This window comes from Lytechinus variegatus, chromosome 10 (genome assembly GCF_018143015.1).
Source record: "Lytechinus variegatus isolate NC3 chromosome 10, Lvar_3.0, whole genome shotgun sequence".
In the NCBI taxonomy this organism is placed as follows: domain Eukaryota; kingdom Metazoa; phylum Echinodermata; class Echinoidea; order Temnopleuroida; family Toxopneustidae; genus Lytechinus; species Lytechinus variegatus.
In genome coordinates this window covers 33,756,007-33,775,583 of record NC_054749.1, presented here as the reverse complement: position 1 = coordinate 33,775,583, position 19,577 = coordinate 33,756,007, and the positions used below count along the sequence as shown (strand labels likewise).

General features: G+C 36.3%; 1 pseudogene; it reads right to left on the bottom strand.

Moving 5' to 3' along the window:
- Positions 1 to 6,672: 6,672 nt before the first annotated feature.
- LOC121422750 lies at positions 6,673 to 17,935 on the bottom strand (annotated as a pseudogene).
- Between the last annotated feature and the right edge of the window lie 1,642 nt (positions 17,936 to 19,577).

Sequence of the window (19,577 nt, the reverse complement as noted above, 5' to 3'; positions counted from 1 at the left end):
AAGACAAATATGTGACATCGCCCATGTTGTAAACATGGTAAAGTTGCGAAGTCCTTTAATGAGCTATGTAATTATTGCATATTTACATCTGAAAATATTGTAATTAGCAGATACTACTTTATGAAAAAAACAATAATGTATTTATGAATCTTCAAGAGTATTCGGAATAATATTCTTATAAAAATAATTAAGTATGATTTAACGTTTTGTTGGAAGTTTGGTGCAATTTCTAATTTTTCAAGATTTTTGTCAGTAAATCTAATGAATATCCCGATTCATGTGAAATTATGTCAAATTTATGCTCACTTATTTCGCTCGATCGCATTTCACAGAACTAATGAGTAATGACGCATATGTGTCATGAGAGGCCGGCTCAAATTTTTAGCTCATGATGTCACTGGAAGAACTGATTTTTTTTTAAGTCATCTAATACTGCTCTAAGAGGCGAAAATTGCGTTATACTATACAGTGCGTATCAAAAAAAGTTTAAACTTAGAAAAAGTCCTGTAAAATTATACATTTGTAATATCCTGAGGATTTTTCCACATGTTCACATTGGTACAGATCCATTTAAGCAAATGACGATATAACTGTCGAAAAATATTTCCGCTTGAGTGAGCACCAATTACTTTTGAAAAGTTAGTGAAAAATGATTTGCGCAGAACTTTGAAATAGTTATGCGAATAAAAGTAGACCTTAATCATGAAGAACACATGGAATTGAGCTAGTAAAATTGATTTGAAGATATCTTTTACCTTTTCAACTTGTTTCCTCGCCCAAAACACTTCGAAGATTGCATTGCGTCCCACCCCACTCCCCCACACACCGAGGGCCATCGTGACGATATTTGCTTTACACTGAACTGTGATTTACATGAAATGGCTCAGGCTTGATTTTCATTTTGTTAATCATTGTCAAGCTTGGGAAAAGTGTGGAGAAACAAGTATTGAATGAAAAATGAAATGTAAACCCACTTTAGATGGTAAAAACTTAGTGAAAAATTGCTGGAGATGTCTGATATAAATTTTTGTTCAGATTCAGTTATGTCCTCAGATCCAGCTGGCACAAAAAGGGTAAAGGTTGTGCTTACTAAGTATTGAAATTCTAATTTGGGTGGCAAAACTGTTACAAAATGTTTGAATGTATCCGTTTTATTTCAATTGACTAAAAGTGCAAGGGAAATGTGTGAGAAATGTTTTGCAGGGTAAGTTTGATTTCACCCTTTCTCCTGGACACAGCGTGAAAACAAGCATTTCTGCGCAAACAGATTTCTGCGAGCTTTACAAAAATTGACAGTGCTCACTCAAGTGTAACATTCTGTCAAAACTTTTACTTTCATTGGATAGATGAGACCCAAACCCAAGATTATATGTGAAAAAATTACCCACATGTTGTAAATTTTTTAATTCCCAGAGCTTTTTCAAAGTGTAAACTTTTTTTGATACGCACTGTATAGAAATTTTGTGATTTTTGGATATTTTTCATCTGCCATTTGGCTTAGCTCAGATCTGGCAACACTGCTTCGGTAGCACTTGCAGTTATGGTCATACTGGCATAACTATAATGCTATCAAGCATGTATGATATTCTTATGCTTTAGTTCTTAGCTTAAATAGACTAATTGTCACTAAATAATTTACAAAGGAAGGAATTACCTGAGAAGCGAAGAAAAGCTGACACAAGTAAAAATAATTATTATTCCCGGATGCGTTCTGTGATGAAGACAACAGACTTGGAATTATTGGATAGATGAATCATTGATGTAAATCTGCATGTATACTTGGCATTCTTAGAATGGCTTCATCTGATCACTCGGCTGCTGGGTTTCGCAAAGAAAATGATCAATAATTGAGGATGGAGATGACAGTAATAATATACGTTCGTTGGATACACGTTATGGATTATCGATATTAGGAATCCCAGAAATAGATTTAATCCTTACTTGATCTCTTGGTTGATGGGTGTTTGTGGTTTCTCGCACTCAGATAAGATGAGCTTTCCGTGTATCAATTTTCATTTTTTGTGTTATTATTGTCACTAGTTGTGGATGATGATTGAAGTCAGTAGTATAGTCATGATAGTATAAGATGGTAGTGGTGGTGATGGTGATGCTGATGATGATGATGATGCTGATGATGATGATGATGATAAAGATGATTACGATGATGATGCTGCTGCTTATGATGATGATGATGATAATGATGATGATGACGATAATGATGATGATGATTATGGTGATGATGATGCTGCTGCTTATGATGATGATGATGATAATAATGATGATGATGATGATGCTAATGATGATGATGATGATGATGATGATTATGATGATGATTAGGAGGAGGAGGATGGTGGGATGGGTCGTCGTGGTGTTGCTGGTAGTAATCATGACACGGCTAATGACGACTTTGATAATAATGCTGCTTCTTCGGAGGATGTAAATGAAGATCATGATGACATGGAAACTAAAAAAATAATATAATGGTAAATAACGTCCTAAATATTGTTTGTAATTGTTTGCCTCCTGAAATTCAACCTCCTCAATTTAATTCACTTAAAAACGGTTGAAAAAATAATCCTCCTTCACAAACACATTTCCATTCCAGTATCGCGGGGAGGTTCACATCAATCATGGCGTGAGTGTTGTTGGCAGCTCTATAAAACTGAATCATGTTCTAAATTCGTTTGTTTTATTCTTGGTGATCCCTCTTTTCAAGCGTTTGAAGTTTTCATATGTTTTTGTTTTAATTCTTTGCATCCAATTTATATTATGGATGAATAGTGATGCTATGTGTCCAAGTATATCATATTTGTAATTTTTATACTCTCCCTCAATTATAATGTACTAGTATACATTAATACTCATGCATTAACCCTTTTATCTCCTTACAAAGCATATTACATACAAATAGAAACAAGTCTCTATATACATCTTCTTCCACACCCCCTCCCTATCTCCCTCCCTCTCTCTCCCTCTCTCCTCTCTTTCCACGTCGTTTACCTCTCATACGGTTTTAATTTGTTTTTTTTTTTAATTGACTTTTGTTCACGTGATGACATTGATTAGGAAATTCCGTTTGATGTATTGTATATTGCTTGAAATCAAAACGTTATAAACCGTGTGATAAAATGGGAGATGTTTGTCATTCTTTATGAAATCGAGATTAAATTAAATTCCATTCACAATCAATTCAAACATAAGCAATGAAGGATTCATTCAATAATTCGGCATTTATTCTTCAAACTTATTCATTTGAAATCAGTTCATATATAGATATGCACATAACATCAAAATAAGTAAAATTCTATTAGAATCATACGATGTTGGTTCGTGAATTCGAAAGGTTCCATACATAGTTATATTTTTTGTATATGTTGGATACAACATCACGCTCGAAAAGAAAATAATATAACCATTCTAAAATAACATTCACTCTCTTATGATGCTCTTTTGCTGCAGTGTTAGTGAAATACCGCAAAAAAGTCCCACTGGCCGACGGACGCAAAAACGTATTCATAAAGGACACAGCGGACGCTCAAAATTTCGAGGGTCGCTCCATCAATATTTTCATCCGCTCTAGAAATGGACAAAAATAGCGAAAACATAACGGAAAATAACGGACGTTCGTAGTATTTAGCGGGAAACAGAAACGGATATTCATCGGAAGCCTAGCGGATGGAAGTGCATGACAGCTACGAATGGGTTACCAGGGTTTGAATACTTAATATAAGATATGCATAAGCTTACATCTTTTCTATTTCCGCGTTACTAACGATGCATAGACGTTCCATGTACCTTATCTTTCCTCCCTCATTCCATTGCTCAGCTCGAACGTATGAAGCACGTTTGCAATGAGTACGCAAAGGATAGTGTTTTCCAACGGATGGCAAGATTTTGTACGTTTTACATCCGCTTTGCATCCGTAAATGCAATGGGACCGGACCGGCAACCGCACCCGACTGTTCGCGATCCGATTTTGGAACAAATCGCATTTTGCATATTTTCTGAAAATGTGAATGGAACATATCATTTTATTTGAGGTTAAAATTAATTGAAAGAATACTAATATAAACATTTTGTAAGATTGTAAGCCTTTATTTTGGAGTAAAGCCCAAATTAGTTTCAAATCGTATCCAATCGTACGACTGCTATGACGTCATTACGACTAGATATTAAATTTGCTTTTATTCTAGTAAAGATGATAGCACAGTCACAGATTCGAACATAGATATTCGTACGATGATTTTGAACATTACACAGTAAGATATTCCAAGTCTCAACATTAGCATCAAATTCTACTACGTTTTATTCCAAAATGGAGTCGCAGACCAATCGTAAGGTGTGCGGTCGCCTTAGGCTGACATAAATTATTACTCTTAACTGTCATAATATTCATGTAACATGACTTCGAAAAGATCAAACACAAAATAATATTATACAATTTTTGTAAGAATTGTTTTTATCAATAAAGAAAAACATGTAATTATATTTGTCTGCCATTCAAACTTCCACGATATCGCCTACCCATGCAGGAATTAGCAACAACTGTTATAATAATCAGCATCGTAGATGAGTAATGATTCCAGTACAAGATTAATAACAGTAATTATTAATGATATGACAAATCCACATGATTTTTACCCTGGTTGTTGTTATATCCATTTCAACCATGTATTATACTAAAGTTATCTTGTGTTTACAGCGGAAAGCGATTATGTGTGATTTCTTTGTATACTCTTAATGGTTCAAAATCCTCAAAACAATGTAATGAATACTCATACTGAGACATGTCAGAATTACCTTGGTTGCTTTTAGGTATTTCAATGTCAGATCAATGAATGTGCAGATGTCAAATAATGTTTGATTACACAATATACCTGGTCCCATTTGTAAAAACAAAATAAAGACTTGCCTATTGATCTAACTTTGAATTGTTAAGAAGATTAAGATTTTTTTATCAATACTCTTAAAATAGTTGGGCAAAAAAAATGCCCATCTTTTAACCAACCCTGGGCAACATACTGTCCACACAACTATTGGTCAAAATCTGCCCAAAGTGGGTAATGAAAACTAATAATTTGGTAATAAATGTCCTCCATTGGATAATAATTGCCAAGAATATTTATATTTTTTTACCAACATACATTACCCAAAATGAACACAGTGGACAGTAATTTTAAGTGTGAACCGTATTTTGATTTTGATATGAATCTTATTGCAGCTATTTGCAAGACAGGGTTCTTTATGTCCGAGAAAAAAAAATGCATTTATTTTTATGAACGTAATTTGCCTTGAAATGCTTCATTGCGTTAACGTTGCTGCATTATGGTTAAAGTATATTTTTTAAACGAAGTGAATAATAAGTTCAAAGATTTGATATGGAATAACAATAATACTTATAACAACATACATGATGCAGTCAATATTTTCCTTCCATAGAGAAAAAGAATCTTGATTTATTGATGATGCTATATCTGCTTGAAATGTACTTGACCGGTGTGGTATACAATGCCTGTCTCATAAATGGGAGGTCGTGGGTTCGATCCCGGCCGAGTCAAACCAAGGAATCGAAAAATGGGATATTCCGTCTTCTCATCAGGCACTAGACGTATTAGAATGGGGAAGGATAATACTAATTGTATGCAGGGCCCACTGGGTGAACAGCTTACAGCTGTATGGCTATACCCTTGGTAAAGAAGAGTTATTAAATCATATCCCCAAATTATTTCTTTAGTCCAGTTCTTTATAACGTTTATGAACAACAGTTATAACAGAAACCTATCACCTTGCGTTTTTTTTCTTCAAAACTTCAAAACTTCAAAAGCTAAATAGCGGGAAGCCATGTTGAGTTAAATCCTAGTATTTAACTTCAATTAAGACGTTAGGCATAAATAAGCATAAGTAGTTAAGCAATTATTTTCATGTAATAATTAACTATACAGTTTTGTAGATCATGTTCATGGAAACGTGCCTCCCAACTTTCGGATCAATTTCGTGGTCGACGACCGAGATTTCAAGGGATAGAGGGCTCTCAGCCTCCCTCTCCTGCCATGACATCCCAAATTTACTATGCCTAATTCAGTGCTAAGGTAGCATCTATATCCACACTTGCGTTAGAAAAACGCAGTCACTCACCCAAATAATCAATGGTAAAGGTCATCGACAAGTTAGAGGGCTCGAGTTAAAGCTTAATTTACTATACACATTAATGGTTGTTTGTCAAGTAGATTTTTCATACTGAAAAAACACTATTTTAGCTGGCTAAATCAGACTACGATTAACATATTTTCAAAGACTTCGATGAAATTTTAAATAAAGCAAAACTACGTCACATAATCAATAGTAATACTCAGTGAATACTGAAAATTTCATTCCCCTTCATTTTCAAATATTCCGATAATCGTTTTCACATGTCTTGTCAAAATATCTAACAGTTCAAAATGACACCGGAGACAGCAGCTAATATATTCGATGTAAGCCAATATTAAATATTCATAATATCCTGGTTTCCGAGGAAGTCATGACATTGTGGCAAGTTTCATGACATAAAAGCGAGATGGAATTAGTCTCGATAGTGAAGCACACCTATATAGAAAAGGTTAGCAAACGTTAAAGGAAAAACTTAAAGGAAACGCTTGAGCCACTTCGCTGGTTGAGGTATACCGGAAAGATCACCGCGGAACAGACACGAAGAAACCTCCCTGAAGGTGGGGTGCTTTAAGCAGTATATGAGTGGATTTGTCATAGAGTTGATAACTAGAATGGTCGCTGTGTACTTAAAGTAACTTGTATAACATTGACGCGTAGTAAGACACAGAATATGAGGAAACACAAAAACGAAGAAGCAACAGACTACCATAAACAGGTTTTTCGTGATGTCGATCTCACGTTTCGTCAAAACTCTACGCATTTCCTGTGCCGACTGGGCGCGTCGTCGCTTCTTGTTCACCGATCGAGTTTTATCACCCATCGCATACACTTTGGACCTAATGCTTTGTACGCTCTGCCGGAGTGAATACGCACTCTGTCGTGGTGAAGACGCACTTGGTCTGCTATCGATGACACTCTGTCGTGGCGAAGACGCACTTGGTCTGTTGTCAATGACACTCTGTCGTGGCGAAGACGCACTTGGTCTGCTGTCAATGACACTCTGTCGTGGCGAAGACGCACTTGGTCTGCTATCGATGACACTCTGTCGTGGTGAAGACGCACTTGGTCTACTATCGATGACACTCTGTCGCGGCGAAGACGCACTTCGTCTGCTGTCAATGATACTCTGTCGCGGTGAAGACGCAGTTGGTCGGCTATCGATGGCACTCTGTTGCGGTGAAGACGCATTTGGCCTGCTGTCAATATCACTCTGCCCGACTGAAGACGCATTAATTCCGCTATCATTCTCAAAAACCGACGAATTTGATAGTTCGACGTCCGTCGTCTCTGTGGCATTCTCGGTGATATTCTCCACGATAGAAGACGGGACGTTGATCATTCCACAGCTGCGTTCTCTTTTGCTGTATATATGTATTAGATTACGATGCTGTCGATTGATGAACACGTAGATGCGGAAGTAGCAGCTGAGAATGATGATGAAAGACAACCCGAAGAGTATTTCCTCAAGGATATATATAATCCTAAGCTGGAGTGGGGTTCCGTCGAACACACAGAGTTGGTTTGCAGCGTTGTACCCTAGGTGTCCCAACCCAACTGCAGGAGGTAACATGATGAGAAGGATTGGGAAGGTCCAGGCAAAGATCACCATTATCAGGACGTTCCGAACGCTGTAGAGTCGTAGATACTGTGCACGGTAGCGCGTGATGACCACGTAACGGTTGATCCCGATGAGAGCTAGATGGCAGACGCTCGATTTAAAGGCTATGAGACAGAGGGCGCCACACATTTTACACACCCATTCAGGAACTGGTGATCCATGGGCAAAGTCTACGAAGGTGTACACTTGGATGGGTAGCATGGCACAACCAAGAAAGTCTGTAATGCTCAAACTGAAATCAAAGAAGAAAAATAATGGTTCCAAAATAACAATAATCGGCTAAAAGACATTTTGCTTAAAAGAATAACAAGAGTCTTATCTGGTGGACCCAAGTGACGATAATCACAGTGATCAAATCCCCATTGTTATGTGACTCGAGGACTTTCATTCAAGGACTACTTTGTTTCATTATTATTATCATGTGCGATTTAACAAACATGTATTATGTCATAAGGGCTTAATGACCAGTGCATCTATTAAAATAAGATTTTCTTCAAGAGAAATGGGTGATTGGAACGTGGGTAGATTAAAAAAGAAATCTAAAGGAAGCCCTCAAATGTTATGACCCCCCCCCCATCCCTGCTGGAAAGCGGACGGTGTGTTCAAAGTTTGTAACAAACTGTGAAATCATCTTCATACTGTTATAATGTGAATCATATCAAGTCTAATAATTATGTGAGCCCACCGTGTGACACTGCTCTTTGCAACAGGGCTTTCCCAACTAAAAGAATGGTTAATAATAAGAATAAAGGTGGCAGAAGTGTCAATAGTTGGCAAAACAGGAGAGATATCTGCCTTCCCATTCCCACCCCACCCCCAATTCTAACCTAATTCTACATACACATTATCCCTTACCTGATAATAAAGATATTGGTGATGTTCTGGAGTTTTTTGGACATGGCCCATGAGATGACAACAAGACTGTTACCGATAATACCAAAGAATCCACAAACTCCGATGATAGAGGCAAGGACGAAGTTGATGACGACATCAGTTTCATTGTAGTAGATGGACACCGTACTGTTGACGTAGGGCATGGTGAAGTTGTCATCGAAACCCGCGGTCATTGTCGACATCGTGGTGAAGTTTTCAGGATCAGACTCCATTGTCTCCAAAAGGGGGAAATTCCTTGAGAGCAAATATAGACCGATGGCGTCTGTTTTAAAGATAAATATGAAAAATAACTTTCTTAACATTGATAGATATAGTCTTATGCGTTGTGTATTATAGGCCTAAAGGTATGTGACCTTTCCCCGTAGAAGTTTCCGAGAGAATCGATGAATAGTAGTCCGAATCATCCGCGTTTGAGTTCTGCCATGGCACCATTCTTTATGCCAGCTATCTCGTGGTTCTGTTACTCTTATCCCATTATTTTTAAACAACGGAAAGCTAACCCTTGACATTTGAACATTTTGCCAGCTATCGTATCCTCGCTACCCTTAGATGTTCAATGGAGAGTGTGAATCTACCTTGAGTGATCCTGTATGTCAAGTGCTCTTCCTCTATTATTAACACGTCAAATTACAGGCATGGAAAGTACGACGGAATAGGGTATTTTATGCTGGTATATTAAACCGTGATGAGGTTTAAACATTGACTACACATTGTCTTTGCTTATAATCACCCGATATAAAAAGGGTGAAAAGTACTGCATAGTTCATTTGGAAAGAATAGGAAAGTTTTGAAAGTAAATTTACATAAGGAAATCTGTATAAAGGCGACCGCACACCTTACGATTGGTCTGCGACCCAATTTTGGAATAAAACGTAGTATAATTTGATGCTAACATTGAGACTTGGAATATCTTACGTGTAATGTTCTAAATCATCGTACGAATACCTATATTAAAATCTGTGACTATGCTATCATCCTTCTTAGAATAAAAGTAAATTTAATATCTAGTCGTAATGACGTCGTAGCAGTCATACGATTGGCTACGATTTGAAACTAATTTGGCATTTACTCCAAAATAAATGCTCACAATCTTTTAAAATGGTTATATTAGTATTCAATTGATTTTAACCTCAAATAAAATGATATGTTCCATTCACATTTTCAGAAAATTAGCAAAATACGATTTGTTCCAAATCGGATCGCGAACAGTCGTAAGGTATGCGGTGGCCTTAACTCGTAAATTCTGGCACACTGCATATGAAATCCCAAAGGATGCTCACCAAAACGCTATCACATCCATATCGGACTATTCTCGGTACCCCCACTCCAGCTTAAACTACGCATTCCCCTCCCCAAATGGATTAGATAATCGGGATTCCCTCAGCTTTTAATTCTTTTCTTATCTGTATTACAGTCTTAACATCATACTTAATTTAAAACCTTTACTCCATTGTACGATACATTGTACGATACATTGTAACCATTCCATTCATAACCATTCATCGTCGTCGTCGTCGTCGTCATCATCATAACCACCGATACACACCACTCCCTTCGCCGATATATGGGTAGCCAAGAAATTTCAACGAAAAGAAGGGGGGTAGATAAGGTGAGGGTGAAGTAACCGAGATGTGTGATTTAATAGTGATCTCTATATATTCAGATGTTGAAAAACTATATACAGTTCCTGGATTCAGTTGTTCCCAATCTTCCATTAAATTGATTTTTTTAAATAAGCTAATTAATATTCCAAATGTTTCACCTTCATTTAATCTTTCGTGTTCGAAATCATACGAGGCTATGGCATGACACATGGCAAGGTCTCATTAGATGCAAAATCCTGGTCGCACTGGACTTGAATGTTTTGGCATACTGGGCATTCAAGCTCTGCCGTCCCAGAATACAGCGCGAGAGGCGTTAACCGACGATCCGCCATTCCGGATCAGATTTGATCCGCTGTAGTCACATCTCCATTCCGGTTCAGAAATGACAAGGTATTATAGGGTCCGAAATAACAATTTCTTCGTCAAAAGCTAGTATTGCCCTTTCTGTGTCACATGAAACCTTATTCCTCGTATTCTTAAAACTTGAATCCGGCACGGAACATGCACAAAAGTCCGAAATATTGATGGTTATTTTCAGACTTTGTACACGGTTATGGAACTAAAGCCCCTCTCCACTCACCCTAAATGTTCTGCGGCCTCCAGTCTAATTAAAACATTCTCATTAATGATCTGTAATCATCATTAGGCGTACGAACTTGATAGGATTTCTTACTCGCGTCACAGCAGGGGCGGCGCGCCGGCTGAAAGTGGGGGAGGGGAGTTCGGGGGAAAAATGGAAACTGCCTCTTTTGAAAGGACACTATCTGAAAAAAAATATTCCACTCTTAATGGCAGAACGTACAAGATGCACTTAACGGAATAAAACACTAAAAAAATGAAAAACATGAAAAAAGGGTGCTGATCGGGCATTCAAAGAACGATTTTAAGAATCTTCCACGAGAATCGTGAGCACATACATTGGGTTCTTCGAAGACGAGAGTTGTATAAACACGTTTGTTTATGTGGGGGTCATTGTACTCTCTAAATATAAAAGAGCTAATCTGGTCCCTGGGTGAAAGTGGGCATCTTTTTTACACTTTCACTCCAAAAAGGAAAAAAAATCACTCTTGAAAGATTGAAATCTCATTCCATCAGGAATGGTCCCTTATCTCACTCTGAGAGGAGTGTGATTAGCGACCAGATTACCCCCAATAATAAGGGGTAAAAATGAACACTTTTGAGTGCTTCAAAGAGTAGGGATAGTGTGCCCCCCCCCTCACCCCGATCACCACCACTGTGTTAGAGCATGGTTAGAGGGTGCTAATCTGATTAAGAAGTTAATATACATGTTTAACTATTATGGAAAGTTCAACGCACTTAGCTGAATGATTCATCGTGTGACAACATCCATCACGGCAATAATGTAACAATCTCTTCCGAGAAGAATGAATACAGCAATCAATCTACTTTTAATTAAAAGCGTGAACATCGATTGAACTAGATTTGCTTGAATTTTAATAAAGATAGTCCGCACCTCCGTCCCTAGCAAATCATTTTAGTCGTAAGCCCCAAGTCAAATTCGACATTCGCAGTTTTTAGGGATCACTCGGGAAATTCTGTTGTGCTGTATTTTGAACATCATTTTCCATCTATCTGATTAATCCGTAGGATGTATTTTCTGGTAACCATTACAAATCACATTGAAACGATATTAAGATAAAAACCTCCCTTGAACTGGAGCATTTGTCGATTCGGCTGCTAGCGGGGTGCTTAGTAGTTGGGGGACAGCACCATGATCAGAGCTTAAAAATGATTCTGAATAAATAATAAGAAATAAAGACATAACGAAGATGCAATCTTCAGTTCCAGCGATACAAACTGAACAAGCTGATAGAAATAAAATCATGTCATAGCATTGTTATATCAACTTAATTAGTTCTCGAATTACACAAATCTATAAAAAAAATACCTCCATTATTATTTACAACGTGAAAATACGAAAACTCATATTTGCCATCTGGATGTCCCACGAATACATTTACGTCGTAAATCAGTATCAAGATACATGCCGGCAAATGTAAAGATGTTTCAACTAAATTAATTGGTACTGGGACCACACTGCCTGCCTCCCCCTCATATTTTTTTAGTTCTCCTTCCTCCTCCTCTTCTTTTTCTTCTTCTTCTTCTTTCTTCTTTCTTCTTCTTCTTATTATTATTATTATCATAATAATAATAATTATTAATATTAATGATATTATGATCATTTTTATTATTATTATCATCATCATCCACACCGCTACTCTATTTTAGTACCATAATTATCATCATCATTTAGTTTTTCTTCATTTTCTCATTCTTTCTTTGATAACCCATCAATCATGTCAATATTTGACCTATATCAATACTACCAATGAACCGTATCAAATCACTGAAAGCTTTCACAAGTAAAATGGCCTTGATCGGAAAACGGCAATTATAATCGTTGGTATAATATTCATTGCAAAATTCATTATCTGCCCAACGGAAGCAGTAATTAGATGTCTACTCTGCATGTCCACTCCATCAAATTATTGAAGCCATGCTATAAAACCTCTAGTGCTATCATTACGTGTAAACGGAAGCATTATAGGAAGCAAGAATCTTGAAGGCATGCAGGAATTGGGATATGGCCATTATCTTACTCTTGGTGCCCCCACTCCCACTTCTGAATGTGCAAATATTAGTGCCTATAAATTGCTTCTTGTCGACAATATCATAGTGCCTGATCATACAACCCTTCAATTTCATGTTACTTGCCACACCCCCCGCGCAGAAATCAAAGAAAGGTTAATAAAAACAAAATGTATTTTTGTAAGACTACCTTATCAAAATTGTGCTTTCAAGGTATGAAACAAGAAAAGGGAACGATTATTTACATGATTAAGGATTTGAGGTGATGCTATAACACTGAAACTATTGTGTCACACTGATTTTTCTGAATCCCTTAAACTAAAAATCGCACAATTTGAGCGGCTGCTACGTCTGACATTTTGCACCCTAATAGTCTTTAAAACAATTAGTCTATATAAGCCTTCGGTTTTATTATATAAATTATCTCTGTTCGGTAGCAGTAATAGTTGTACCTCATACAATGAGAAAGGTATATCCTTGACCGTTTAACTAATTAACTGACCTCTTATCAGATAAGAAGCGCCTGATTTTCAGTTTAAAGCTAGAAGGCTTTTTGTGATTTATCGATTCAGTGTGTATAGTTATGGTACAAAATATAACGAAGAGATAGCCGTATCACAATTTTCCACCTGTAAAATTATTTTATTACAGTGTGGATGTATTGATTTATTCAAGTTCAATTTAAGTAAATATTTATTTCATTATAATTGGCATTCTACTCGGGTTTGTTAGGTAGACCTAACTACAAGGTTTGGCTTCGCTGGACTCCTAACCATATTTCACCTTGTATTTTTTTTAATGTTTTGTTCATTGAATATTACATTACTGGATATTTATCCTGTCTTCAAAAAATAATGTTTGAAGTAAATGAAATGAAATGAAAATAATGTGTTTATATAAAGTGATATATAAATCAATTATTACACAGATATAATTCAGAAACAGTGAATATGAACCTTATTGATGGGCCAAATGAGATACTTTTCAAGAAAAAAAATGGGGAGAAATCCCTAAAATACAGTGAATTTGGGTCAAAATTTCAATAACATGAGATAGACAAGTACATGAATGAAAAAGATCTTGTACCGAAAATTAAATTATCTTCTTATAAACTATGCGTCTTCGGCACACCATGCACATGGAAATCTTCAAAAGAGTACCCCCCCCCCATTATTGTATAAAAAAATAACGAGTCGAAACCTCTTTGGCACTTAAAATGTTCTTTACATTAAACATGTTTACTCTCATTGATCACCTGATCCGGTTTCCAGTCATGTGCCGATTTAATCCGTGTCCTTAGAGTCGCCATGGTAACAATCAAACACCAAGACAAAATTGAAGTAACATCACAGGCCGATATTTTAAAGGTTTTGTGCATATTTATTAAAGCCTCTACCTTACCTTAACCTTTTAACAGGATTAATGGGGGATTATTTGATGAAAATTGCGCCCACATGTATTTCTTCAATCTTTTAAGTTGTGTTATCTTGTACATGTAAATGAAAGCTGAAATTTCATGAAATATACTAAAATCATTCAAATGAGCTTCGATTTATTTTTCTGGATAAAAGTGTATAAATGTAAATGTTTGCTTTCGGCATTATAATGTAAAATGATATTTGATTTTGTAAGTGAGTGGAGCAAGCGAGCCCCAAAAGTCCATTCTATTTCTAAATTATTAAACTAATATTCTATGGGTCGTATTCCTGAACATCCTCCAAATATAAATTTTGTTGTTGGTTTTTCTTATCCTTCGAATACGAACAAAAATAGAAGCTTTGGCTATTCAAAAAATAGATTACACAGATGGAAGCAAGTATTGCTGCAATAACCCCTTCTGTATAGCTCTATATAGGGTGCCGAGGCATCCCCCCCCCCCCCTCTCATCGGCTGTCAAAAAAGGGAAGAGGGAGACATAGTGAGTGAAAGAAAAAGAGAGCATTAGAAATGGCTTATGCAAGTTAAGTGTGACATTAAAGCGTTATCTTTCTCATGAATTTGATAGAGATTACAGAGATATCAAATATGCTCCACATAATTATTTGTATTACTCATGACATAATCAATCTCGAAAGAAACTCATTATCCGATTTTTTAATAATCTTTTATTCTCGTCTCTCATCAAACAAATTTGAACTTAGTAAAATATCACATTCATTAACAAAATTCAAAACGATTTGCCCGATAAACATAATAAACGAACTGCAAAAGATCGTCCTCTTTTTCCCCGCTAAAACGACTTACTGCAGTCATGGCAATATTTCCCGTGGTTTCTATCACATTTCTTGTTTTAAATGTTAGCAAGCAAACTGTCTCTATGTGTTTTTTTTTCAAGTGGAAATTATATATTTGATTCGCAATTGATATACACAGGTGTGATTAATACTCATCAATGAAAATAAAATAAAACTGAAAGGAAACGAAATAAGTATGTAATACTGTATACAATACGTGATAAATGATATAATTTGCTTTCTGGTCCTGATCTGGTCATAGTCCTGAATAGGGATCACGTGTCATATTTATACCCAAACTTACAAACAGACCGGGTCCTTATCTATCTATACCCTCCCTCATTCTAAAATCGATCTGGTTCCACTTTTGGTCATTTCAGATAATTTTGTCTATTTTATTTGCGTTAAATCTATGCGATTAAAACCCACAAAAGCATTGAAATATTGTATTACACAACCCAGTGGCGTATGTTCATCAAAACATTTTGAGGTGGCAAAACATGGAGTGGGAATGTTGCGAGCAAGCGAAAGTTTTGACTCTTTAAAGAATAATATCACCCTTTTGACTTTCCTTCTTCTTTCCCAGCCTCCCTTTTCTTTATTTTTTTCTCAGTGAAAAGTGGCCATTGACCCCCCCCACGGCCTGACGCCAGTGAAAGAATTCCATTTTATTTCAAACGAGAATTTGTTAGTTTTGCTGGCGCCGCCCTACTATGTATACCTCTCAATTTTACGTGCGGTAACATAAAACAAATTTAAAAGTGGAGATTTTTTTTTATAATAAAAGTAATTCTTTCAATTGTGGGTTACATACTATGTTTTGTATTGGAACAAAAGAATTATGAAGGGAAAACATATCATGAGCTTGTTGCAAGCCTACATTCTTAATGTAAACAGCACAATGACAAGTAAAAATGTAAATTAAAAGGTTTTGAATAAAAAAATCAAGGTGATTTGGTACAGGGGAAAATTATATTGACAAGCAAAATAGTGACTTTTGTTAAATTTCTATATTTGAGCATGCCTACTTTATTTCCAGGGGGTGCTGCCTATGTAACACACTCAGTGACCCTCTCCTCTCCCCAGGAAAATCTTGGGGAGTTGTTTCAGCGGTAAATTGCCAATTTGTCAACTGCCAAATCACCACATGGTTTACCTTCATCTAGTCTAATGCCATTCCGTCCATCAACATTCCGTCTAAAAACATTTGGTCCAAACATCATTTCGTCTAATCACCGGTTCGTTTATGACCATTTCGTCTCATAAACAGTTGATCTAATATTCTTTTTATATTCATTCATTTTGTCCAATCAACACTTGGTCTAATTATACCAAATGGTATATGGACTAAATGGCTATTGGACAAACTGGTTATTAGATGAAATGATGAATGGACGAAATGGCAATTAGACCATTTGGATATTGGACGAACTGATGGTAGACCAAATGATAGAAGACGAGTTGGCAATTGGACGAATTGGCATTGGACCAAATGATAATAAACCGTTTCAGCCCCCCCCCCCCTCCGGCTTCCCAGGGTCATGCATTAACAGCTTCATTGGAGCTTATACGTAGATCAAAACAATGTCGCCCTGTTTCGATGAAATATGGTTAGGGAACAACTGGATTCAGTGTTGAGTTTATATAATTCTATACAGCACATAACTATTCGTACACAGCAAAAACGTTGTTCAATTTTTATATAACACTGTAAAAGGTTTCAACAAGTGTTTAAAATTTTGAACAATAAGGTCTCATTTGATTCTCAAGAGATTAAACATGATTGTTTAAACTGTTAAACAACTACTGTTTACCTCATATAGTAAACAAACTACTCAGTCAAAATGAAAGAGCAGTGTAAAATCATGAGGTATTAATGTCAACGTGTCAAATGTGACTACTTCTATCTATATTGTCACAGACATTGACGATGTTCTTTCATTCTACTTTAGACAAATAATTTGTGACTAAAAAACGGAAGATTCCAATCGTGAAAAATATCATAACCTAGCTCTTGGACTGATAATCACACGAGAAAAATCAGGGGCTGTAATTATTTCATATTATATCAAATTGCTAAACTTAAAGTGAAGTATTTTTAGAATTCATGCAACTTCGCAATATTCTTAATCGTTTTAACATGACCTATTGGTTTCGTCTCTCCGATATAGTCAGACTATCTATTCTAATTTGATAAAACTACAACTTTGCAATAAGATTTGAAAATTAGTTTACGGTGTCTTACCTTGTTTTTACAAAAGTGCAAACGACAAGAATGGCTGATACTCTGATGGTGAAGATGGCAGACGATATCAAAGTCTTGATCCTGATTTAGAGCCAGGCTCTTGTTAAGACGAAGTCACATAACATTCATGTACAATAAATATTGAAGAACTGACGAGAAGACTGTTCTTAAACTGCTTCCAAGATGACCTTCTTTGTCCAGGGCCTGCACGCAAAGACCGCACTACCTTGACCAAAATATTGTCCATATATCCTTGTAAGTTCCAGTATTCTTTTCAAAATGTTATAATATCATAACAATAGCCTCGAGATATAGGAATGTATGAAGTCTATATAAAACTATCGCGTGGAACTCTTGGAAGGGAACGACGGGTAAAATGAACAAGAGAGCTTGGTGTTCACTCGATCCAATGTACCTTTTCAGTAGGCAAGAATAAAACGTAAGTGTCATGAGGAGCTAGCTAATCCTAAACTCATTCAGGTCTGCTGGGTCGATAGCCAGGGTGAACTGAAACGGTGCTATCTCACTTTCTCTGGAGGCTCACGACCACTCATGTGGCGCCACCGATTGTGACGTCACCCAAAGCTGTAAAAAGGGGTGTTGGGTTTTCCGTTAATACGGTACGGGTCAAAAACAACAAAGGAAATTCACTTTAGTCAAAACATTGTTGGAAAATCAATGGATAGCAGGTTTTGAGTTTGTTATTGTATGGTTAACCATCTAGTAATTAATGTCTATTGACATGGGTTTAGATAAAAAGATCTTTATTCCCGCAGGCGGTTAAACAACGAATATAATACCAGTATCGATGACAGATAGTATACAAAACAAAAACCAACACGGAGAATTGCAGTCCCTTCCATGTAGAGTATAGGCATAAAGGGGAGAATGCTCCTAACCTGGGGACGGAGGGGAGGGGGGGGGGGGGGGGTGGGAGGTGGAACAACATTTTTATCTTTTTTTTCTCTCTGATCATGTCATGTATTTTGTTAATATTTTGTAATTGCTGAAACGCATTAGTATTAATTTCTAGTATTTTTGAAGTTTGATGTATAAGTTGTATAATTATATTGTAATGGATTTATTGTATAATTTATAATTATGTTTCAAATAGTTTGTACAAATTGTTTATAGAATCTGATTGTGTATTTTGATTTGAGAGAATATAATAAAACATCCTTTAAAAAAAATACAATATAAAACTCGTCCATTCTTTTACAATCTTATTTATTCATTTTTTAAAATTGATTTTCTTTATTTTTATTTTTTCTTCAATTTTTTACTTGATTTTTGTTTTCATTTTATTTTGTTTTACTTTATTTTATTTTTCGTTATCTTTATTTTTTCTTCAAATTTTTATTTTATTTTTTATTCATTTCATTTTATTCATTTTTACTCCATTTTGGGGGGAAGGGGTGCATGCATGGGTGTCATGCGCTCCGCATAAGGTAGATGAACTGAGATCATATTGATGTCACGGTCACACAGACTAAAACGATTCCAAACAAAACAAAACTTTTTCCTATAGAGTAGGGGGAAACCCGGGGTGTAGTGGTCCACCTGCACTCCCCCAATCAGTTATATCGGGAGGAGACATAGGCGGCGGAAGCTGGGGGGACGTGTCCCCCCTAAATTTGGGGAGGGGGGACGGTCCCCCCCTAAATTTTTAGTTGATGACCTTTTTTTTTTTTTTTTTTTTTTTTGCTTGTCAGTTTATTTTCCTACGCCCTCCCTGGGTTGAGAATCTTTTTTTTTTTTTTTTTTTTTTGCTTGTCAAAAAAATTTTGGTTGTCCCCTCCTAAATTTTTTTGCTTCCGCCGCCAATGGGAGGAGAGACCTGCGGGTCATAGTGATTCAGTTCGCTTTTCGCCTCCCATGCACAGGTGACGCTACACAAATAATAATAACATGTGTTTTATGTGACATACTTTCGGTAAATTTGGAGTCGGTTTCTTTTGGAGAATATAAAGAAGAAAACAAAACAAACAAACATGACAAAAAGGGACTGTCCATTAATCATGTTGCTTATTTCTACTTTATTGTTGATAACTTAATGTTCTCATTAAAATTTCAAATGATGAGAAAACGAAGGATCTTTGTTGATGATGGATGAATCACGTAAATCCGGTCCAGCAGTGGAGGGTGGGGGGGGGGTAATGAAAGCAATATACTGAGCTGAAAATTAAAATTTAGGATGGGGCTAGGTTTTCGGGGATACGTTA